The 25,296-nt window shown below is 34.3% G+C and overlaps 1 protein-coding gene across 9 annotated transcripts in view; it reads left to right on the top strand.

Moving 5' to 3' along the window:
• Positions 1-25,296, top strand: part of LOC118190083 (hexosaminidase D-like) — a 278,340-nt gene that overhangs the window by 173,495 nt on the left and 79,549 nt on the right. For 4 of the 9 annotated variants that reach the window (XM_085808052.1, XM_085808051.1, XM_085808053.1 and 1 more), the window contains one exon: positions 16,503-16,736. The exons of the other annotated variants lie outside the window; for them this stretch is intronic. The gene's annotated coding sequence lies outside the window, so the exon portion shown is untranslated. The remainder of the gene's footprint in view (positions 1-16,502; positions 16,737-25,296) is intronic. 9 annotated transcript variants of the gene reach the window in all.

Raw genomic sequence — 25,296 nt, 5'->3', positions numbered from 1 at the left:
TCACTGCTGACGCTTACAACAGTACTTGTTTCTAAATCTACAAGCAAAATAAAAGGATACGGAGCACTGCTATCTTGCTTAAGTATTGTAAAGACAGATGAAATTTTAAAACTATAGCAGCTATTTTAGTGTGACATAAGAAGCTTTAATGCTAGCTTTTTTCATATTTACTAAAATTGATTATTTAATTTGATTTCAAGGAAGAATATGAATCTCATTTGAAGAAATGTAACGCTCTTCGAGATATCTGTGCTTCTTTTTCTCAGCTTTAATTCAGTTCATTTGAAAAACGATGAAATGCAGACTTCGATATTAAAGTTAGTTTCTTTACTTTACTGATTTTAAAGAATTCAAATAATTCAAACGCATGGATGAATTCACGTTGAAGATACTCCTATTGTTCCCTCTTGAGATAAGATGAAATTTAGTTATCGAGTGCTCCAGTAAATGTTAGGTAAGAAGTACCAAGCGGTAGATTTATAGCAACTTTTTTATTTTCGGAAGAACAATTCGTTCAAACTATTCTCGAAGAAAATCGTGTTTCCTCACTTTCCTTTTTTCATCGAATGCCAGTTCTGGAGGAACGCAAGGAAAAAGTTTTAAGTAGAAAAGTGATTGAATTCGCTGCTTACACAATCCGATGCCAAGCCATCATTAAGGTTACCCGACATATCTTCGTTTCTTTTTTTTTGGGGGGGGGGATGTTCGCGATGAGGTTTTTCGTTAAAGCTCGAAAACAAAGCGTTTCCAAATAAAAGTGAGATTTTTGTATTTGTTTCGTTTCCTTTATCGCTTTATTTTTCACGGAAATTTTCTTGAAATGTTATGTGAATGGCGAAAATGGGTAATGAAACGTAAACGGTATACATAAGTTTAGTGATTTAATTTTCTCTCGTAATGAAAGACGACTCTTAAAATCGAAATTCAGATTCAGTTTTCAGAAGAAATATCAAAACATTTTTCCCTCGGATCTGCTTCCTAACTTTATTTTTCCAGGGAAATCGATAAAATTAAGAAAAGACACTTCAGCTGGAAGTTTTGTATTTAATATATTAAACGAGCTAAAAAAAATTTACGTAATGGCAGTTTAGAAAAAAACATGGAAAAAAACATGAAAAAAATATAGAAAAAAATATGAAGGCAAAAATTAAGAAGGAATTATTTTAGCCCGCTTAAACACATTGCGCAAAACGAATGTCGATCTGTTAATGAGAGTAACGCATGTTTTGTTTCTTTCGGAATATTATTTCACTACTCGAATTACTGTAGGAAGTGTAATGGACATATTTAAGTATTGTTTTGGAGCATATTTCATTCTTGTTTTTAGAACACTGGATATAAAACCTGTTCTCAGTTGTGTCCTCACAAATAGAAAGGAATCTAAATCCTAAAAACTCAATTCACAATCTAAGTAATTTGGTAATTAAATTATGTCTGGTATATCAGTTTTTTATGATCACATACTATACTAATTTTTCCTTTTTGGATGATGAGATGTCCATGATTTGTATTTCTGAACAGACTTGTGTGTATTGTTCCTAGAAACATTTTAGTATGCAACTCATGGGCATGTAAATACAAGTTATGTTCCTATTATAATTGTGTAAAACAGAAAACGTTTTTTTTCAGCATATCACAAGTAGAATTGAATCATCTTGTGATTGTACATCCCAAGTAGAATCACAAGCAGTAACTGAACAAAACAGAATATGTTTTAGTGACCGAAGCTCTCGACGTAAAATAAATTCCGACTTTATTTCAAGTTCCGCAATGTACCATTTGCCGAGGTGTTAAATCTGCGAAACATCATAAATTCACTTTGTTTCGAAGGGTATTTCATTTTAAACTTAAAACCGGGTTCGTATTCCTTTGAAAGGTTTTCCTTTTTCTTTGAAAGGCATTCCCCGCGTGTTTTTCTGTAATCAAGATAAATCCAATGCCTTCAGATCCCACTTGCTAATTGATTTGTATGTTCAGTTTTGTAGTATAATTATCTATTTTTGTTTGATAAAACTACTAAACATGACTAATTTTCTAAATGTAGGTTTAAAAACAAAATTTGGATAATTTGGCAGTTTTGCAAAATAATGTAGTAAGGAAGGGCTGCCTATTTCTGTTCATCCTCCAAACGTTTAATTCAATTTACAACGATAGAATTGCCGAGAACCTTCAGCTAAGTAGTGAGCATGGGTGATCCTTTCTCTACGTTAGGGAAGGAGAATCTGAAGCATCCGTGAAGATAGCCTCTTCAAGTGGTCAATCGAATCCTACAAATTTACAACCTTTTGAAATTTTAACCACTCGGACATTAATAGCATTTTAGATTCGTTGTAAATAACAATGCATGAATTTATTTATTCAAAACTTTATAGTGATTTTTGAGGATAATATTTTGTTCTCACACGGGGTATTAATTGAGCAGTGGTAAAGGAAGTTTATTAGATTATAGCTCTCCTTAAAAAATATACATTTAAAATGAAGGAATGTCTTATGAGTTTTTAATGGTAAGCACTACTCCCACCCTTCTTTTAATGATACGTATTGCAAATCCTTAACTCAAAATATATTTCGACAAAAAATTAAAAAATTTAAAAAATTGTAGATTAATATTCTAAAGAAACAAACGAACATTTATCTGACATTGAAATATTTTCAAATTAAATTCTGCTAGATGATAGGTATTGTCTAAACTGTTACTGGTCTCATCAGCGACCAAGCGGTAAAGTCGATGAACACCGGTAGTTCGGTCCGTTGCTCGAATCTCGGCGAACTAACTGGCTGCAAGGGTGCTTTCGTGGTTTTCCCCATGAGTCAGGGAAGGTAGCCAGTTTCCTTACAAAATCTCCAATGAAGGCATCCCTCCCCTTTGGCAGATAGCCTTTGCGCGCTTTGCCATAATTAAATAAACCAAACCAACTAAACTGTTACATTTCATCATAAATTTAAAGCAGGAATATTGCACAGTTTGCGATATTGGGGTTGGAACATAAGTAGTGATCGTTTATGTTATGTGTTTAAAACTGCGCGGTAAAAATAAAATGTATTGGCATAATGTTTTGTGTTATTCGGAAGAGAAGATTTCCCTCTACAAGATGGCGTATTTAATTTTTTTGCCTGAGCTAATTTTTGTTACTTTTCAGATCATTAAAATGGACTGTCAAGTCGACAAAATAAGCATTTTCGACACCTTCTTCTTTTTCTTTTAATCGAGATGCCAATGCTGCAGAAGCTGCCCGAGAGATTTACGAAGTGTATGGAGAAGGTGCAATGCCTGAACGAACTGCAAGAAATTGTTTTGCCAAATTCAAAAATGGAAATTTCGACCTCGAAGCCGCTGCTCGTTCTGGACGACCAAATGAGTTTAATGAAGAACATTTGAATCAACTTCTACACGAAGACTCGCCTCAAACCACTCGAGAATTAGCCGAAGGAATGGGTTGTAGCCAAATGACTATAGTTCGACATCTTGGGTCTATGGGGACCCAAGTCCATAAACTCGGATATTATTGACTAATTTATTGTTTTGTTTTTGTTAAAATACAAATTTTTAAATTAAAAAAAACGGCAATTACTTATGTTTCAACCCAATATTTCACAAGAATATAAGTTAAAAATATTTACATAAACTTATTATTTACCTAGAACACTGAAACCAGAAAAGTTCTCATAACCAGAAGAAGTGAAGTAGGAAACATTTAAATGTGTGTAAAAGTCCTTTTGATCATAGACAAAAAATCAAAAGCATTTTTCTACCTACAAAGTTATTCCTTCGATTATAGAGAGAAAATCAAAAGCATTTCTGTCCTATTTACAAAATTATCAAGTGAATGAAAGTTATTTCTCTGAAGGAAATATTTACGAGCTTGTTTAAAACTTAATAATACGTGTTAATGAACGAATATTTAACAGCGCATATTCTTAATTTATATAGACAAGAATCTGTTTAATGAAATTGAATATTTTCGTCTGCTCATGACTTTTCCTTTCATTTTATGGTATGTCAAGAATTCTTTCATAATTTAAACATCAGAGTCACTTCGAAAATATTCGAATCTTTCCAGTCTTCCTCTTCCAAATGATAATAATGATGAGAGAAAAGCTCAGTTTCAAAAGTTATTTTAAGAAGCATAAACTTTTCTTATTTCATATTTATACGATATTTTCACTTTTGTCTCTTCATTTCTATAAAGTTACTCTTAAGGATTTGAAGAAAAGTCATTCTTTAATATGACTTTTTATGTAGTAATAGAAAATTCAGATATATAATTCGTCCTCAACTTTCCTTGTAAGAAATATAAGTAAAGCAATTTCCAGCGTTTAACAAAAAATACGTAATCTAATTTTTGTACTGGTTTCAGAAATCTGGCGAAATACAGTTCTACAACCGTATTTTGCTGCTCCTTTAGGTAATTTATTTTATTGGATTGCTCTTTGCAAATATTTTCTGATTTTTGTTTTTTAAATCGGGCAGTTTTCATCTTAAGATTGCTTTATGTTCTCAAAGTTCTACGTATCTTAGAAGATAAGAAGCTCTCTTAATTCTTCGAAAAAATTTAATCTGCGCAATTTCCTGGATCTTAAATTTCAAAGCGTCATTGTAAATTGTGCAATGCCTTTTAAAAATACCGTTTTTATAAAAGTATATAGCTTAATTTAAATTTAATGTCGTTCCCTCAGTATATTTCATATCATTTCATCCCTCAGTTCATTTTTAGGTTTAATTGCTTATTTCAAGTTTAACGGTAAATCACTATTTTAGTTATGATGATGCATTTTCAAGTTTTAACGTCAGTTCTTTTGTTTTTCATATAATTGTTCACATCATCACCCCCATATTTGAGTTTAAAATGTTTTCAATTACATTTTTTAGCTGTGTTTTAGATTACATCGACATTTTTCAACAACTTCCTGAAGCTTGTTTGTTAATATTGCATTTTTCAATACCTTCAACTAAATACACTTCAGTTTCTGAAATCAGTTTAGTGATGCATTTCCTTTTAAATTTTCATTTCTTAAATTGAAACCCATAACAGTGGATCTTGCTCTAAAGAATTTATATTCTATCACAAATATTCTTATGATAAAAAAGGGATCATTTCAGAAATGTGAAAGTCAGCTTACAGAAAATTGAATGAATTCGAAAACTTATAACAAGTTCTCTTCTCAGAGGTTGCTAAATAAAAGCAAACCCTTTCTCCTTTCTCTTTTGTTGATTTTCCGCCTTTCATGTTCCTGGACTGAACTCATTTTCCACAATTATCATATTAATATGAGAAATAATGTATTGATTATTTTCCGGAAACGAAAGTTCCAAGTAAAATATCATCAATTATTCATGAAATACTGGTCCATAAACCGACATTGTGTACGTCTCTCTCTCTGTATATATATATATATATATATACGCAGATTGATTTCTGACTGAAATGAGGTGAATCTTTCTCTGATTTATCAGCAACCAGTTTTCTATTTGTTGTACTCAATAAAATAATGAAATATCCTACCGCATAATATATAGAACGTCCGAAAAGTAAAATGCATTCTTTTATATGTGGGTGGAAAATAAAATGAATATAAAAACAAATTTCTAATTCTTTGGGCAAATTATGAAACATTTAAAAATTTTTTCAAATAATTATTAGTGCAAAAATTTTATTGCAGAAAAAGGCAATGTTCTCGAGCGGCCGCACTAAAATACAGAAATTTGAGAATTTGATTTACACTATTAATTTCGTAAAATGTTCATGGTCGATAATTTATTTCTCCATATTAAGGAGAGATATCAGTACTGTTCTGTTACCGGGACCGGATTCAGAAATATGTGTATATGTGCATGTATAGGTACGGACATATGTATATGTATGTATACATACATACATTCATGCATACATACATGCATACATACATTCATTTTTGAATCCAGTTCCAATAAGAGAAAAGTAGCGAAATATCTACCTCAATAAGCATTTTATTATAAAATTTTAAACTTGCATCTTGTCGAAACAACACCAAAACCACGAATGCAAAATCGCCCTTTGTAACAAAGCACTTTAATGTTCAACGTGCGATTGGATTTAAGAGGATTTCTGTGTAATTATACTCCTACATTTGTCTCGCAGATTATATATCTCTTTCTCCAAACATGTTATAAAATATCCAAAATTCACGTTGTAAAAGTTGCCGATCGAGCGTTTTTGCTTGATGCCGACGATTTATAAACCAGTCAAATTCTAGTATTGCAATCAGCACTGTGCTCAGGATTTCCATTTAAATGGGCATTGTTTAGTGCATATTTGACAAGTATATACTCTCTTATAAAGCAGAAACTTTTAATATAGGAGAAGAAAAGATACTTATTGTTTATTAGCACTGCTAGACAAAGCATTGCCAATAAACAGTGAGGATCCTTTTTCTTCTAAGGTCTTTTTTTATGCAACAGAACGTTGTCACGTTGAAAACAACGTTGTATCATGTTTTGTAAGCATAGTAAAATTAGTGGTAATTTAAATTTGCTATGGATTTCGAAAGAATGTATTTCTTGTTTAAATTCTAATTGAACATAACAAATAATAAATTTGTTTTCGTATTTAAATTTAAATGCGAAAAATGATTTGCATGTTTTTATAAAAATTAAATAATATAAAGTAAATGTTTGAAGATCGTAGATTTATTCTGTATTTGCCAAACGTTTAGAAAATTCCCTAAGATTTTGGATATTAAGCATAGAAATTAGTGCTTTTAATTGTAAACTGTTTCTCTCTGCTTGACCTGAAATGCATAGTATGTGTGTATGAGTATACATACTATGCAATGTATGAGTGCCAGTTACGAATTACATATCCGTCATGTTTTGCCTTTGTTGCAGACCATTTAAAATCTGACGATGCAAAATCCCTGTCAATAATGATGTATGGGCAAGGGGATATAAGAAAGCTTCAGATTTCATTCCCTGAATCTCCCGGTTAAAATTGGGGTGGAGTTTAGATGTATAGTCATCCCTTGCTTTGCCTAATTCAAATAAGCCAATCCAATCTAATCTGTTATTTAGTTGTACTTCAGTCGAAAAACTACGTTTGAGAATTTGGCTTCATTAAGTACGCGTTTGCCTAACATGCAGGTTTCAACGCTATTTTATCAATTGAATATTTTTCGAAACCAGTGTAACTTTGTTAGAAAGTGACCGATTAATTAAGATATCTAAGCACTAGCGTATTTTCCCCGAGATGAATAGTATTTCTAGGACCAATACTAAGCTTTCTGCTGCCCGGTGCACATAAACCTGCGAATCCTAAATTCTGCCATCTTGCTTCTTAATTAATTCTTCCGTTTTTAAATTCTGCCTCTCGGAACGTCCTCATCGGTTACCCGCTCTGAGGCAGGCCGTGAGTGTTTCTGAATATTATTCCAAAATTTGATTATATATGTAATTTTAACTTGCTGTATTCAAATAAAATTATTTTGTCCGCATAGCAAACGTTCAGGGATTTTAAACTATATTATAGAAACAGTTCTGCTATAAATACGGAACTTGTCAGTAGAAAGAGCGTTGCAGACTAACTCAGATTTTTATATTTGTCTTCGTTGAACTTGTATTACGCAACATAAATGTAACAATTCAGTTAAATGCAATATTCAGTTTTATCATAGACATTTTTCAAAATACGCGCAAGTAGTGGAATTATTTAACAATTTATGAAATTCATATTTGTTACTAGAAACTGAAATCTATAAAAATCAGATAATTGCAATAAAAAACATAAGTGACTTTATGAAGATAATTCACTTAAGTTCTTCGCAAGACAATTATTGGTATTAAAAATGATGTGCTGCTGGCTGTAAAAATGACCATAAAATCACTTCTTTAATTTTTTTTAAAAGGAACAAGAATAAATGTTGCTATATAGCCCTAATATTGCTAATAAACATTTTGAAACAGTAACTGATATCTTATTTATAATAATTTTTATGAATACTTGTTTACTTTCATATTGTATTTTTATTAAATTCTTTCTTCTTATTATACGAGTCTAAAATAAAATTATAATTTACAAGACTTCTTTTGCCATTTTATCGATGAAACAATTTGGCTTAAGTAAATTTATTATATTACTATACAGAATCATCTCACATTTCATAAAAATACACAGTATTAAAACAGTCGAAAAGGAAGTTAGTTTTAACGAATCATGTTGAAATTGTTTTGAAAGTTGATGAATGTAAAAGCTATGAGCCTGCAAACAATATACCCCAATCTGTTCTGCCGAAAGAAACATTATGCTTTAAAGTTGTTGTGGAAACCATCATCGATTTAGTTATTTAACTTAATTAGGAAATTCAAGTTGCTTTCATATCTCATATTTTTTTATAAACTACCCTATTTGTACGACTACAGCAACGTTTCTTACCTCCCCTTGCGAAAACAATGCACTTCTGTGTGTCCAATCCAATTTTAAACAAAATATATTATGATAATTTGTCACTTATTCCTTTCATGTTAAAAAAATATGTAGTAACTCAAGGTGGAGTATTTTGGATAATTTAATTACTCTGCAAATATTTGAGAACACATTCAAAATGACCTGTTTATTTCTTTTCCTGTTTGTAAATTGTTTGTTCTGGTACATTTGATTATGGCAAAATACTCGAGGGCACTCTGCCTAAGGAGAGGAATACCTTCGTAAAAGATCTATGAGACAATCTTGGAAATATTTTTCGATATTAAAAACTTACACAGGGAAAAAAGTACAGAACTGTCTCATGAGTGAAGTCATTTTATATTCAAGCTGATGAGGTATTTAACGTTTCTTTGCGATATATTAAATTTAAACAATTAATAACAAAGCTTATGTTAAATTTGGGCATAAATGCAGAAAGAAAAACTGAAGATTAAATTATTATCTTTATGCAAAGTTCTGTTGTTTGAATTTATTACTAACAGCGTACTGTTAAATATCATTGAAAGAAAAATATACTAATAATTATGTATTCCTATTTTTATATTAACCGATTATTTTCAGCTGCAGATAAAATTGGAAAGTTTGAATAGTACTGAGATAAAGCAATGTAATGAAGTCTGACGAATTCGGTTATAAAAATAACGGAATTGAAGGTACCAAGATCTTGTACGATAGCAAAAGCCATGCTTTACATTACATGAAATGAAGTATATAAATTACTTTCATCGTTCGGGACTTTTTAAATCAAAATCGCATTGTTTATCTTATCTTCTCCTTGTTGCTCAATGTTTTGATGAATAGTTTAACTTCACTCCGTGCCCGTCGATCTCTAGCAAAACATAACTGCTCTCAAGAATTTTCTTTTTATTCCTTACGGATTTCGTTGAGCATTCCCTGTGGGGATACTGAAATTCAGAGCACAATCTTTACGAGAATCTCCGGCATTTATGACTATCCATCCGAAGCCACTATCGGGAGCAAAAAAGCAAAAAGAAGCAGGATAGGCGTATTTATTTTAAATTTAAGGTGAAGGGTAAAATTTTGGAAACAAATGTAGCTTCGTAAAAAAGTACGTTATTAAACTGTTCTACTTTTGCGACCACGCAGCAATTGAAATTTATGCTTAAACCTTCAACCCGACATGGCCATAAGAAACAAGCTTTACGATTAGCTTTTCTTTGTGAATGGTTTGGGCTTACTTTTGCAGCGGAGCTGGTAAGCAACTACGTTTTAGTAAAGTGAAAAGAAACTGGAAGAACTTGAAAGATAAAATTTATTTTCGAGGCATTTCAAAATAAAATAGAAATGTTGAGCAAATGTACAAACATAGTTCGTAAATTTCTCCAGAGAAATATTGACTCAAGGATGGCAAATGATAATATTTTTTTGACACACGCACACAGACACAAAAAATTCCCAAATATATATAAAATAAAATTAGATATATATAATGAAAGCACAGTTTTGGAAGCACTGATGTAAGAACACTGAGACGTAGAAGAGTAGAAATGTTATTTAGCGTAGATACTTGATACATATTAAAGATGAAGAAATCTGATTGCGTAATATTCTGAGTTCGTAATATATAAGAAATTTGGCAATCGAGGTGGTTTCAATTCCGTTTTTATTTAAATTGACATTTGTGACCACAATCATTTGGCATTCTAGTCGTGCCTTATTCACAGTACATTTATATTTTTGATACTTTTGCGATAGGAAGCGAGCACAGAGAAATTACATCCTAGCAGGGTAGAGAGCGAAGCTAAAGTGCGTAGTTATCCAATATGGCAGACTGTTAAGAGAAAGGTTCTGGCTTACGTTCTTAAAGTTTAGGTAATTAATTACTACGTCATAGCATTACGGAAGCTATCCAAGACGGATCGATCTAGAAATGACGCAATCCCGAGAAGTTATTACGATTTTTGGAATAGAGAGGGAGGATTAAGGGTAAGGAGTTAGTTTAAATTATAATTTTGATTTACGTATGTTATCTTATATATATATATACGATAAAAAATATGAAAGCAAACTTCTACTTTTAATTGGCTGTAACCCCTTTTATTTATTTTTTTATTTAATTTGGAGACTTCCTTTCTCTATCTTAAAGCCCACCAGCGGCCGAGCGGTAAAGTCGCTGAACACTGGTAGTTCGGTTCGAGGTTCGAATCCCGCGAACGGGCTGGCTGCATGGGCGTTTTCGTGGTTTCCCCATGTGTAACGTGTATACGAGCCAGTTTCCCTTAAAAAGTCCTCCACGAAGGCATCCCTCCCTTAAGACAGATAGCCCTCGAGGCTTTGCCATAATCACACACACACACACACACACACACACACACATAGTTCTCTATCTTAAAAATAGCCTTTATAAGTCTAAAATGCGTCATCATGCCTTTTCATTCCGCCTGTCTACAGCCACAAGCTGATAAAAGTACCGGATTCCTTCTTCTTCGGATTAAAACATGACATATATATAAAGAAAAAAGTTATTTCCCTCTGAAACTAAAATGCACGGAAACTTTCATTATATTATTGAGAATTTCGGAAGAAAATAAATTTTCCAAATATTTAAGCTGAAAGACGTCTTCTGGAGAAACTCAACAAATCATAGCGCATAACTGAGTTTTTGTTACGAAATAAGTCAACGATCTTGCATTCTTATCTTCTAATTTATTGAAGAAGGTATCACATTCTTTCGACGCACTGAGAGTCTAAATGAATATGTATAAAATTACAAAATTCTCGAAAATGGATCATATACATAAAGTCAACATTTGATTATATGCTAAAATAATATGTCAAATGAAGTTAATTAGAAAAAGGACGAAAATTAGTTACGGGAGTCAGCATGTATGACTCCCGTTGATAATTGCGTAGCCTTACATCAAAACATCTTTTTGTTCCGAAGGAGAAGTAAATGAAGCTTTAAGTGAAGGTTTGCTTTTCGCTTTTAATAAAATAACTGTCCAGAATTGGCTTTCATTATAGCAGACTCGGAAATAAAATAATACCATAAAATTGAGAGAATAAAAGCGCATATTGACAACCTCCGTATAGCATGAAATCTGTACAATACGATTTTGTTTTAAATAGAAAACAAAAGAAATTTGCATATAATTCGTACGTAACCCAAATTTCCTATGTTTAAAAATATAGTGAGTTATTTATGGGCTAGGTAGGCCATTATTGTTATCAGTGGAATTGAGCAGAATTATCAAGGTTCAAGTGTAAAAATCGCTTTATAAACCAAAATATTTGTATTAATTGCATTCAGGCGTACCTGCTAAGATAGAATTTTTTGGAAATTTATCATGATCACTGAGCGTAAAAGGATGATTTCATTTCAGTCCAAAGTATTTGAAGTTTAAAATGGCTTTTCTAAAGAGCGATTTGGACATAAGCAATACAGATTAATGTTGAAGGAAGACTTGTTAAAACTTTTTCACAGTCTTTACTGTTATTGGATTTTAAGTATCATTCTCTTTTCTAGTTTACAATAACCAGAAAACTAAGGTTTTTTCTTGAACTTAGTATGTCATTTAAATCGTTCACAGACTCACTCACAGTAATTAGTATTCATACTTTGTTTCCCCAGACAAACCTGCTAAGATAGAACTATTTTATAAATTTGTTATAATCACTGCGCATTAAAAAAAAACAGTTTAATTTTATTATATGTACCTGAACATCAAAATGCCTTTTAGAGCAATTTGGACATGAGCAATACGGACTGATTCTGAACGAAGTTTTATTAGACTTCTTTGTGTAATCGTTAATATTATTACACTAATGTTTATGCAAAATGAACACCATGAAGTAATTGTCGTAAGTTAATGGAATTTATTCCACATATTGCTAATAGTAGTACAAATAAACAAACAAAAAAAAATATTACATGACAAAAAAAAAAAAAAAAAAAAAAAAAAAAAAAAAAAAAAAAAAAAAAAACGAACTTCGGAAAGCAATTCTTTGTGTGTCCGCCACGCTGAGCAATGAGAGGCTGTGCACGCTGTGGCATTGAATCATATGGGTTCTGAATGTAATCCTGGCGAATGGCATTCCATATGGCTTCCAATTGACTCCAAAATTTAGTCTTAGTGTATGTCCCTCCAGCTGTACGAGCGAGTTGCCGACCAATGAAATCCCAGACATGCTCAATGGGCGACATATCCGGGAAATAAGCGGGCCAAGGAAGAAGCGATACCTGTTGTGCTCTAAAGAAGGCTTGCATAGTCTGAGAAACGTGCTTGCTGAAATATAGTGCCCGGATCGCGTCGAAGAATGGAGAGGACCTCTAGCTCCACAACTTCCGTTACGTAACGATCACTGTTGTGGTTGCTCGCAATCTGCACTAGATGGGATCGACAATTATACCCACTAGCTCCCTACATCATGATGCCAGGCGTTTGTGCGGTATGATGCTGGATAATACCCTGTGCCAGTATACGTTCCCTTCTGTACCATCTGACCCGTACTCTTCCATCATTTTACTCCAGATTGTAGCGACATTCATCTGAAACAACTTGTTGCCACAGAGCACGTCATGCACTATGTTACCGTGGCAATTGAAGTCGGATGTGTCTGTGATTCAGCAACAGGGAAATCCTGCGTAGAGGAATCCTTCCACGCAGTTTATGCTGCAGCAGACGGCAACGAATCGTGGAGCTAAACAACGCAACACATGTGGCCGTACTCCAATGTTATAATAACACACGAGAGGACACTGTACGATCCATCACCGTCATGCGGATGAGGTGTCTGTTGTCCTGTGCCGTTGTGTTACTGCGTGCTTCATTGCCAGGATTCCGCCTTGTTTGGTTCTCCTCTGCCCATTTTTTCCAAACACGCATCACTACTGGATCATTTTGCTGCATGACGGCTGCGATTGCTCGATACGAAAGTCCACCATCTCGCGTACCGACGATGCGGCCTCGTTCGAACGCCATTAGTTGTTGGTCTGGTGGTACCCTTCGCTGCTGAAGAGTCATATTGACCGTTAATTAAACGTTCACCGCAGACAGAGGACGATCAACAGATTTTGAACGCAACTTTACAGTCCTTTACATACATGGAACAAGCGGCCGGTTCTCATTCCACACATTCAAAATCTCTTTACAATTCTAACCGTTTGCATGTCTTACCTCATTTTACATTTCCTGTAAGTTTAGCTGAATTTGCATAATTCCTTCATGATGTTGCAATTTTCACAAATATTAGTGTAAATAAATCTCGTTCTTTGCTGATATCCTTTACGTAAGTTACTTTCAAACGCCGTAGAAACCATAGAGAAGAACTATTATCTTAAACGAAAAATTAAACTTTTAAAGTATATTTTATGTAAAAAGATGCTCAAAAGATTAAGCACATAAGAAACTTTTGAAAAGTGATAATTTTTACGAGTTTGTGATTCCATGGTTCATGCAGAAATGCTCGGGAAGCGAAGAAATTATTTTATTCCTATTTTCATTTGTATTCTTCAGCGGCTGGTGGATTAAAGTTGTAATATCCTACCTAATTTGAATGTCCTTGAGGGCTAGAATATTGAAGAATTGTGTAGCGACTTATCGAAGACTTCTAGTTCTGTAAGAGTCCAAAGAAGAGTTAAATTTACCCTTTATTCCAACTCAAAATAAATGAACAGATGGCGCCTTTTCATGTTTATAATAAGCCTCCTCTTGGGCTTTAACTCAAGATATAAAATAAGAAACAAATCCAATACTAACTAAAATAAAACTAGCCGAAGCTGCACAGAATTAATTAACAGAGTTGGCTCGTACTTAAAATCACTGGTGAATACTAGCGGGCACATAACAATGAATAGAATAGTAATAAGATTAATAATGCCGAATAGTAGTAAGATTGGACTATTAGCAACAACGTGGCCGGAAGGCAGAACAAGCTGTCCTAACTCTTCTACGCTCTTCTAGTGAAGTGATCCAGACTTCAGCTTAAATACTGATTTCTACCTCCTTTACATAAACAGACTATCACTACATCTTTGTCTTTATCGTAACTTGTTATTTACACAAATGCAACTTGTTATTTACACAAATGCAACTTGTTATTTACACAAATGCAACAAATTTACTGCCAAGGTATACCACAATTGTTTGTAATCATTCATTCATTTTCAATAATGTACTCACGTATTTGAATTAGTGTTGTCTTAAGGGTTCTCTAGATCATGGTGGACCTGGTGCTATACTAATTAACCGTATGGTAGAGGCATAGTGCCCACGTCCCCCATTCCTTATCCTTTACATAAAACGTAATCCTAAAAAATCATTCTGGCAGGGAAACGTAGGTAAGAAACAAGAAAGTAAAGGAAGGTCTTGTTAAAAATAAAAATAATTATTATAAAATTAAAATAAACCCTTACAAAGTCGTGGGACATTACTACATAGTTCATCCCGAGATCAGGAAGTTTTCATAGTTTTCCTGAAGTGTAATATAATACAACCTTTTTTTTCCTCTCTAAGAAAGCCCTTCTTGAAGGTAACTTCTCCTTCGGCAGATAATCCTCGTATCACAACTTCCAACCAATTTAATTGACTATTCTTAACTAGCTTTACAACCCAAGCGTTATAGAGAAAACTATATTATTCTCATCAACCTAAGGTTTTAATAACTGAATGCTGTATGCAGTTATGCATATCAATGGAAAATTTTGCAAACAATTTTGCTTATATGGTTTACGCCATGTACTACAATGATAAGCTCAAAAAAGAATTTTGGATGGTTTTATGAATAACCTCCGAAAAAATGAGGATTACGAAAAATACGTTTCTTTTTTTTCTTTTTTTTTTTTTTTTTTTTAAATGTGCTTAATTTATAATTTTCTGTTCTATTTTAAATTATGCGAAATAATAATAAAATATCTACTTGCTTAATTAGGTAATAATTTGATGCAGAAAATACCGCAATAATATTTCATTACAGAGTTGTTTTGTTTCAGTTCTTCGCTTCGTAATTGTTAAGCACATAAGGAAGTAAACAATCAGATTTAATCTGGTTGTTTGCTTCCTTATTATTATTATTATTTAACAACGCAATACTGATAGTTTCTCTTAACTTCTGATAGAAATGTCTTGTCTATAACCAGAGAGACGTCACTTTGTTTGCCACAAAGTACGAGTATTAATCAAATTAATATTTATGACTCTTCTTTCCGCTATGTTCCTCTTTTTAATTCTTTATTCGAGACATTTTAATATTTTATTCATTAATTCAAAAAATGGAAATTAAAACTTCCAAACTGCAGCTTAAAAAGAAAAGTCATCCATAAAATTTAGAATCGATATTCTTGTTCTGAGTTCTGAGACTTCCTTCACCACAGCAAAATTAATCAAATTTCAAAGTTTAAAAACCAGCTTTACTTATTAGTTCCTCTGCTGGCCTTTATGTTCTACTACATTTGTGCCCTACACTTATTCAACATAACTAGCCAACGTTATAGGTTCAAGAGCAGCTAAGATCCGTAAATTCTGCTGGCTGTTTTCTTTACTGAAATTTCAGGAAGGATGAAATTGGATGCATAGAAATTTCGTGATTTTTATGTATGGGATGTAACTACAAGCCGATTTCTCATAGAGAAAGTCCTCTAGGAAATTCTTACTTCATTGGGAAGAAACCTTCACAACATTTTCTCAAATTACACTAGAATTTCTAGCAAATTTTGTTAGAAGATACATTGTAATTTCTTGTATGAAAAACTTTTATTCCATTGCCTTTTATGCCCACAAATGTAATGTAAAGAAAATGTTTCACGCTGTCGTTCTATATCTTTGATTTTGCATTTAGCTTTCAAAATGTAAATTGGTAAACATTTAACTTTCAAAATCTTAATTGGTAAAGAAACTGATTCATTAGAGGATTTCATGGTTTTAAAGAATAGAACTTCATTTTCTTCTAAGAGTACCAGGATATAAATAATACGATTAAGAAAATAAATGCATTGTCATGCACTTATAGTCCATCTGTGTAATCCTATTTAATTTGATATTAAAACCTTATAATATAATTTTCCTTCCTCCTTTCTGCATATTTTAGTGGTGTAACGGTAGCACACTCGGTTCGTATTCAAGAGGTCCAGGTTTGAGACACGGGTATTGGAATGCACATTTTCCACATCTCTTGCTTCAAAATAACCTGATGACTCTACAGTGGCGCCCTAAATAAAAAGGTGGTGGATGATGACCAGTGGAAGATGATACCGGATACCCCATGGATTTGGCGACTGGGTCCCCTAATCCCTACTCCTGTTTTAAAGGGGAAGTATATAAGGTATTTTCTCACCTTTCGTTCGTGGTATAATAATGTCACACTCTGCGCCTGTTTGACAGGTCCAGGTTCGAGTCCCGGTGAGGGTATAACGTTGCGCGCCTCCAACTTGCACGCAACCAAGGGTGACTGTGAAAGCTTGTATAAACCACAGAGTCTTGTAAAGGGTTTAAGTCCCTTTTTATTCAACGTAATAAATTACAATTGCGTCCTCTTGACGCTTACAAACTGTGCCAACTTGGCAGTCAAAATAAAAATAATAACCTGAAAAGAAAATAAAGACAAGATTCTAACTACGAGGCTCTCTAAAATAACTAACTCACCGCGTTTTACAATACCGCTGCTAATTCAGCAGACTTGAAGCTCACTGGAACGATGACCACTCCTTCCCGCCAAGCACATAGGCCGCAACGCGGGGTTCTTCAATTCTGGCTAACTACCTCCGCGCTCGCTAAGTAAGAAAATCTCTCACCGAACTCGTTTCCTTCTATTTAAATCATAACACTTCCGCTGATAATTTGAATCCTTGCGCGTTCTACTCAAATTTACATATTCTGGCATTGGCAGTTCCAGGGGAAAGTAAGGCTTGATAGGAAAGATAGTTTAAACTTAAAATAAATGTTAGTTAAAATAAATATAAACCCTACATTTGCCGCTGCCAGAATTTGGAAAACTTGGAAGCAGGTCCTACAAACGACCTGTTGTAAGTTTCTCTAATTCTGAACTAACTGGCGAAAGCCTCGTTTACACAAAAAAAAAAAAAAAAAAAAAAATCTTATGTAACAATTATATACTAAAATTCTTTTGCTCGTTACAAAGCTTTCTTCTTACAGCAACTTTTCCTGGACTTCATCAATCAATCTTGGTCTTTCCTTCCAGATGCTGGAAGGAATAAGTATCAGTATCTTTCTACATACATTATAATTTACACTTTCTTGACACAATAAATTTTTGTTTTTAAACGATTCGTTTTTCTTAGTTATTGCTTAATTCACATTCATTCAATTTTTCAAGCATTAATTTAACTTTACCCTGGCTCTCCACCGTGTGTGGTGTCAAACGGGAATATTCGTGTTTTAGTCTTACAACACTTCCCCTAACCACCATGATTTGTTAGAATTCAACGACCAAATAGACACACCTTACTCGACATTCTACAACTCAATGAGCTACTTTAATAGTCTTAAAAATTCAAATGTAGGTGGAGAACCCTACAAAACACATTCATTCTAACTTCCCTCTCATTCATCTTTAAACATGCAGGCTTTCGCTCTAAAGCATGACTTTATCTACAATTTACTACTTAAATTTTGACTTCATTGCTTTTAAGTATTCACTTTTAGCATCTACAATTTTATGCTTCTAGACTAAATTCTACTTTTACATAACCTTCAAAAATTTACATACATTTACAAAAGTTTAATACATATGCTTTTTACAATTTACCATAAAATGAATAAGAGAAAATAAATTTTTACTTTACTCATTCTTCGCCAAGCTGGCGGCACTGAAAGTAAAATTCTTATTAGTACAAGAATACGAAGTTATTTTTATCTTCGGCCAAATTTTGGCTTTAACATAACAGAATTAGTCTTTCGACCAACAGAAAATGCTTGTTTTTAGCTTTTACACTTAAAGAAAATAATACTTTTGCCTTAGCTAAATAAAGTAAAACAAAACTAAGTCTCAACCGAGACATATTGACTTTCGTCAAAACATAGAACTTCGTACTTATGCATAACATTTCGGAACAAAAGAGAAAAAAAAAATTATAGAAGGTTTTAACTTATCTTTGAGTTTTCGATGCTTGAAACTCCGTCATCCATTTTTGGCAAAATTGATCCCAAGTTAGAGGTTTCATGGATGTCAATCTTCTCCTTATTGATCTCAGAGTGTCGTCCACGTTGCTCTTTCTTTTGCGTCCTCTACATGCTGGCCTCTTGACGGAGTAATCGTCTGGTTGTTGGCCTTTGCGTTTCTGCCTGGGACGGCTGGTCTTGACGTCCTCCGGTCTGGAGTCCTTCTTGAATTTCTTCTGTTCCTCGTATTTTTGTGCCTCCTGCTGGCGTTTCAGTTTCCGGAACGGCGGCCTTGCTGGCACCTGACTCTGTGACTCTGTGGCCGTGTGCGCGTTCTCCTTGATGTGTAATTTCTCCTGCCATCCTTTGTAGGTGGTGTTTTCGTCTTTACCACGGTTTCTTTACCCGGTTCATCTGTATTTTTGTTTTTCTTAAACGCCGGAGTTTGAAAATCATTTTTTCTTTTTGGTACCGACGTCCGGGTTGTAGAAGTGCTAGGTCTCTCTTCAGTTCTCCGTTTCTTGGGTGGTGGAATAGTTGTTGTAGTCTCTGACCCTTCTACTTCGTTTAGACTTGAGTCCTGCAAGAAACTTTTAAGGATTTCAAAATCATTTGGATTATAGTATTTTTTCACCTGGTCGGGACTTGCTTTACAGATTTCCCCTCTGTCGTTCTTAAGATATAATACTACCCCTTTGATTTCCTGAATTACATAGGGGCCTTCAAACTTTGGAGCTAGCTTTGCCATAAAATTGTCTGGGGCACTTGATAAAGAAAATTTCCGCTTCAATACTTTATCCCCAACTTTAAAATCTGCTTCACGGCGTTTTCTATCATAATAAAGTTTCTGCCTATTTCTTGCCGTATCCGAGGTTTTAAGCGCCTGATCAATCAACTTTTGCACATCTTGTTGTTTAAACTCCTGCTCTCTTTGTTGCACAAAGAATAATTTATCTAAAGGCGTAATTAACTTTCTGCCTAAAAATAATTCTGCTGGAGTTTTTCCCGTAGTATCATGATGTGCCGTTCTTAAAGCATAAGCTAATTCATTTATGTAGCCATCCCAGCGCTTGTGATGTGTGCTCACGTAACTGCGAATTATTTTTACAATGTTTTTATTAACTCTTTCTGCTATGTTAGCCTGTGGTCTATACGGAACCATTTTGATATGGCGTATATCAAGTCCATTGCATATGTTTTCAAATATTTGACTAATGAATTGTTTTCCGTTATCGCTAATGACTTTTATCGGTGCACCGTATTTTAAAATGTATCTGTGTAAGAATGCATCTGCGACTGTTTTGGCTGACGCGCGTTTAAGTGGAACAATTTCTATCCATTTTGAAAAATGATCTACTATTACTAAAAGAAAACGATTTTTATTTAACTCGCTCTGGGGGAAGGGACCAAGGAGATCTATGCCTAAAATTTCATTCGGAAATGTAGCGCGAATGCTATTTAAGTACCCGGCCGGGCTGTAATTAATATCATTTATTAACTGACATTGATTGCAGGACCTGACATACGCCGTTACTATTTTGTATAATTGCGGGAAATATACCGCCTCGCGTACCCTTTTTATAGTCTTTCTGACCCCGAGGTGGCCCGCTGTTTTTTTTTCGTGCAACTCCCTCAAAATGCTTAATCGAAGCGAGGCTGGGATGACTGGCTTATACTCAAGATTTTCGTTTGTTGTTTTTGTATAGAATAATAAATTATCTATTATTTCATAGTTTTTTGCTCTATTTCTTATCGCATCGATATCTGTGTGCTCAAAGCTTTCGGGGTCTTTCAAATAAGCATAGATATTTCCAAATTCAGGATCAGCTTTCAGTTCAGTAATAACCGTATCTCTAGAATCTAAAATTTTTGAAGTCAACACAGCGCATTTAAGTTCATTTCCTTCGTCGTCCAGTTTTATACGAGAAAGTGCGTCAGCTACATTGTTTTCCTTACCCGGTTTATATTTTATTGTGATATTATATTCTTGGAGTTTTAAAGCCCATCTTATTAACCTGGGCGTTAGGTTTTTTCCCGAGTAAAGTCTACCAACAGCCGCATGATCCGAAAAGACTGTTACTGGCGATTTGCCGAAATAAACTCGAAATTTGTGTACAGCCATTAATACGGCTAATGTTTCTCTTTCTGTAGCTGTATAGTTCCTTTGTGTCTGATTCAGTGTTTTACTAAAAAATGCCAGCGGATGATTATTTTGCATAAGAAAAAGCACCCACCGCATAGTCTGACGCATCTGCCGCAATTTCCAGGTTTTCGTCCCCCTCAGGGAATTTTAAAACAGGGGCATTAATAAGCGCTTCTTTTAATCTTTCAAAAGCTGTGTTAGCTTCCGCTGTCCACGTAAATTTACTCTTTTTTCTTTTGATTACTAAGAGTGGTTCAACAATATTAGCGAAATCTTTTATGAAAGATCGATAGTAAGAACATAATCCAAGGAAAGACGAAAGTTTCTTGGCGGTGTTGGGCGGTGGGAAATTCTTAATAGCTTTTATTTTTGAATCTTGCGTTTCTATACCCTTTTGCGAAATTTTATAACCGAGATATTTAAGTTCTTTAGTTGCGAACTTGCATTTTGAGGCGTTAATTGTAAGACCGGCCTCTTTTAATAATTTAAAAACTTGTTCGAGGTCATTAATGTGTTGTTCCAACGTACTACTCGTTATAATTATATCATCTAGATAAATTAAAGTTGATTTTCCTAGGACAGGCTTTAGAACAATGTCCATAGCTCTCTGGAATGTTGATGGGGCCCCACACAACCCAAAGGGAATGCGTAAAAATGCATAAGTGCCCGATTTTGTTATAAACGCGGTTTTGTGTATATCTTCGGGTCTCATAGCTATTTGATAGTTGCCAGACGTTAAGTCCAAAGTAGACATATATCTTGTCGATTTGATCTGTCTAATGATCTCGTCTATAACCGGCAAAGGGTAAACTGGAAATTTAGTGATACTATTTAGTTTTCTATAATCGATAGCAAACATCCAAGCCCTTTTATCTGAAGGAGGAAACTCGTTCTTTTTTCCTACATAGTACGACTGGACTCGCGTACTCACTATTTATGGGCGTTATTATTTTATTCTTTAACATGTCCTGAATATGTTCTTCGATGATTACGTCTTTTTGTTTATCATAGCGATACGGTTTAGTCCTACAAGGTTTTTCGGCATTTAATTGAATCTTGTGAGTCACGATTTGACATTTTCCTGGTTTTTCTGAAAACAAATGAGAAAAATTACTCACCACTTGCTGTATTGCTTTACTTTCCTGGTCATTCAAATGGCTAAGGTCCAATTCAGGTGTCTCCACCGGTTCCACCACCCTCTGGTCCATCTCCAGCACCACGGAACTAACTTGAAAATTCAATTTGGCCCTCGCGGCCCTTAAAAAGTCCATACCTAAAATAAGAGAGTGTTGCAGGTGTTTCACCACAAAAATTAATACTTTGAGATTTTCCTCTTTTACCTGTACGTTTAATGATACTTTCCCGATGCAGTGACATGTTTTTCCTTGCGCCGCTATAATTTCCGTATTTCTGGTTTTAAAGAGTCGTATCCTATAAAAATTCTTTTTGAAGAACTTTTCACTCATGAAATTTCCTTCTGCTCCTGTATCGATGAGGGCTTCTACTGGTACATCGCCAACCAGGACTTGTATAATTGGTAGCTGTGAGTTTTTTACGATGACTGTATTTAAATGTCTATTTGAGGGTTTTTTTAAAACTTCCGGGGTCTGGACCCTCCCTTTCACAGGCCCCTCTAGTCGTTTAAAGCTTTCCTTTCAATCTGTGTCTTCTGGATACGCGGATGCTTATTTTCAAATTTTCTTTTTGGGCCTTGACCTTCGAGTTTCGATGCGTTAGCTTGATAGTTCTTTCCCCCATATGAGCGATTTCCATTTCTGGTTTCCTCCTTCCTTCGGGTATGTTGAGAATATGTTTCCCCTCTCGCTTTTTCCGCTATTCTGCGATTTTGAAACTTCACCGCCAATTCGAAAAGTTCCTGCAATGTGTTTGGGTTTCTAATTTCAAAGTAGTCTTGGACAGCGGGTAACAATCTTGGTAATATTATTTCAATAATCTCCGCATCGGGTTTTTTCCCATACAGCATATCCGTTAGCTTGATTTTTCGTAAAATAAAGTCCGTCAAATCTGCTGTATCCCGTTGATAGAAACTATATAGCTCGGCTTCCAGCCGTGCGCGATCTTTCACTATGGGGAAGGCCTTTACTAACGATTTTTTGAAATTTTCAAATGTATACGTCATGCTTCCAAATTCATCTAGAAGAAATTTGCCTATATTTTTCCACCATAGCGCGGCCTGTCCTCTTAGTGCTGATGTGGCGATGGCAACTTTTTGTCTTTCAGGCACAGGGTAGAGCTGAAAGTGGTTTTCTATACCTTCTAAAAATACGGACACCGAATTTTTTCCGTCGAAATAGACGTTTGGCTTGATTGATGCTCTCAAAGTCTGGACCAGGTATCCAAATCCTTCTAACTGCGTTCTCATTTCTTGGTGTTGTCCAGCGGCTTCCATCCAGTTTTCGGCCATTTCAGTTCGATAAGTGTTCGGGCGCCAATATAACGTTGCGCGCCTCCAACTTGCACGCAACCAAGGGTGACTGTGAAAGCTTGTATAAACCACAGAGTCTTGTAAAGGGTTTAAGTCCCTTTTTATTCAACGTAATAAATTACAATTGCGTCCTCTTGACGCTTACAAACTGTGCCAACTTGGCAGTCAAAATAAAAATAATAACCTGAAAAGAAAATAAAGACAAGATTCTAACTACGAGGCTCTCTAAAATAACTAACTCACCGCGTTTTACAATACCGCTGCTAATTCAGCAGACTTGAAGCTCACTGGAACGATGACCACTCCTTCCCGCCAAGCACATAGGCCGCAACGCGGGGTTCTTCAATTCTCGCTAACTACCTCCGCGCTCGCTAAGTAAGAAAATCTCTCACCGAACTCGTTTCCTTCTATTTAAATCATAATACTTCCGCTGATAATTTGAATCTTTGCGCGTTCTACTCAAATTTACATATTCTGGCATTGGCAGTTCCAGGGGAAAGTAAGGCTTGATAGGAAAGATAGTTTAAACTTAAAATAAATGTTAGTTAAAATAAATATAAACCCTACAAGGGCATTGCTTATGTTTCGCGTCTCCAGCTTCAAAAAATCCTAAAGAATCCTCAAGCGTTCATACAGTTGGGCAATATAGTAGATCTGAAACTTTCTCAGAATCTTTGGTCACAGAAAGTAGTCTCAGAATAGCAGTAAGTCTTTATAAAACTGCTATGTTAAGTTATTTTACTGTGATTTAGGGAAGAACTCTCTGCTTTATGACAGAGAGTTCTCGCGAGGTCTTAGTAAGAATAATTAGCTCACTTCTACATTACTCATTAGAGGGAAAATAGGAAAACTCCCGTGAAATCGACTAGTTTAGTTGCGAAATTTTAACCGGGAATGAGCTACCAGTATATAGTGGCTGTGTTCGTTCGACTGCCAGTGAAGATCTAAATTGAGAAATACCCTTGTTATTTGATTCGATGTTTTGAATAAATTCCTTTTTCATTAAAAATTTTCTGTAACTTGATAAAGGTTTCTGAGATTATAATTTCAAATGTATACTTATGAAAAGGAAACTAATTCCTCTAAATTACAGCCATACATCTCATAAAGAATACCTCACAGAATAAGCGCGCTGCGGAATGAACTTCTACGCAGACAGTAAAAAGATCCCTCATAAAAAGTTCGGTCTCCCATTACGAATCTCTCATGAATATCGTCAACGCTAAATGGATCAAAATTTAATTTCTGTTAAGGCCGCTTATAAATAAAGAAAATATATCTGTACGTAAACAGAGACAAGGAACATAAAAGCAGGCAAGTGTAAATATTTTGAATGATACATTAACCACCAAGGATTGGAACTTCTTTTTAACAGGAATAGAAGATTTTTCCAGTGAGAAAAATACAAAAAAGCGCTTTTGCAAAATGAAAGATCTGATGAAGTGGGAAGAGGTTTAGACCGTATTTTGCATCTAAATAGAACAGAATATTACATTTATGCATCGAGTCTGTCTTGCGCTATTTCAAATGATCCTGGAGAAGAAGAAGCTAAATACATTAGGAGCTTCTGTAAATATACACTTTAGAGACTTCCAAGATAATCAAAAGCAAATTGCAAGAAGGAGGATGATAGATGTATCTTCCACATTTTTAGCTTGGGAATTAGACACTACATTGAACTGAAGTTCTTTAAGACTACATACATACATGATGTATGTAAACATAAATTCATAGAATTTACTAATTTGGTGGTTGTTTCCACTTTTTTAATTTGGTGGTAATTACTAATTAATAGTAATTTGGTGGTATTATCTACTTTAACAATATTTCGTTCTTTGGGAAGGAATTTGGAAACGGATTAAAATTATCCATGTAGTAACCTGTGGGAAACAACATCTTTATAAAGAAAAATTTGCTTAATTATCACTGTCTTGAAACGAATTGCGCTCGTTCTGCAAAGCATAAGTGTAATTTAGATGTTTAGACATTTTAAACATGAATGTGTGCATGCACTGTTTATATGGTGAACGACGTAGAAAATACCGTGTATGCAAGTGCCTCTCAAATTTTGCAGAAAATAAAAATAAGAAAAAATAGTAAGGCTGCAAAGAAGAAAAATTTGAAATTCACAGTGAGATGTCGTAAAGCCCACGAGGCTAAATAATTTATTTCTGT

Source organism: Stegodyphus dumicola, chromosome X1 (genome assembly GCF_044657685.1).
Source record: "Stegodyphus dumicola isolate Sdum_Otavi_A_Nest chromosome X1, ASM4465768v1".
NCBI lineage: Eukaryota > Metazoa > Arthropoda > Arachnida > Araneae > Eresidae > Stegodyphus > Stegodyphus dumicola.
This window is presented reverse-complemented; position numbering and strand designations above follow the sequence as displayed.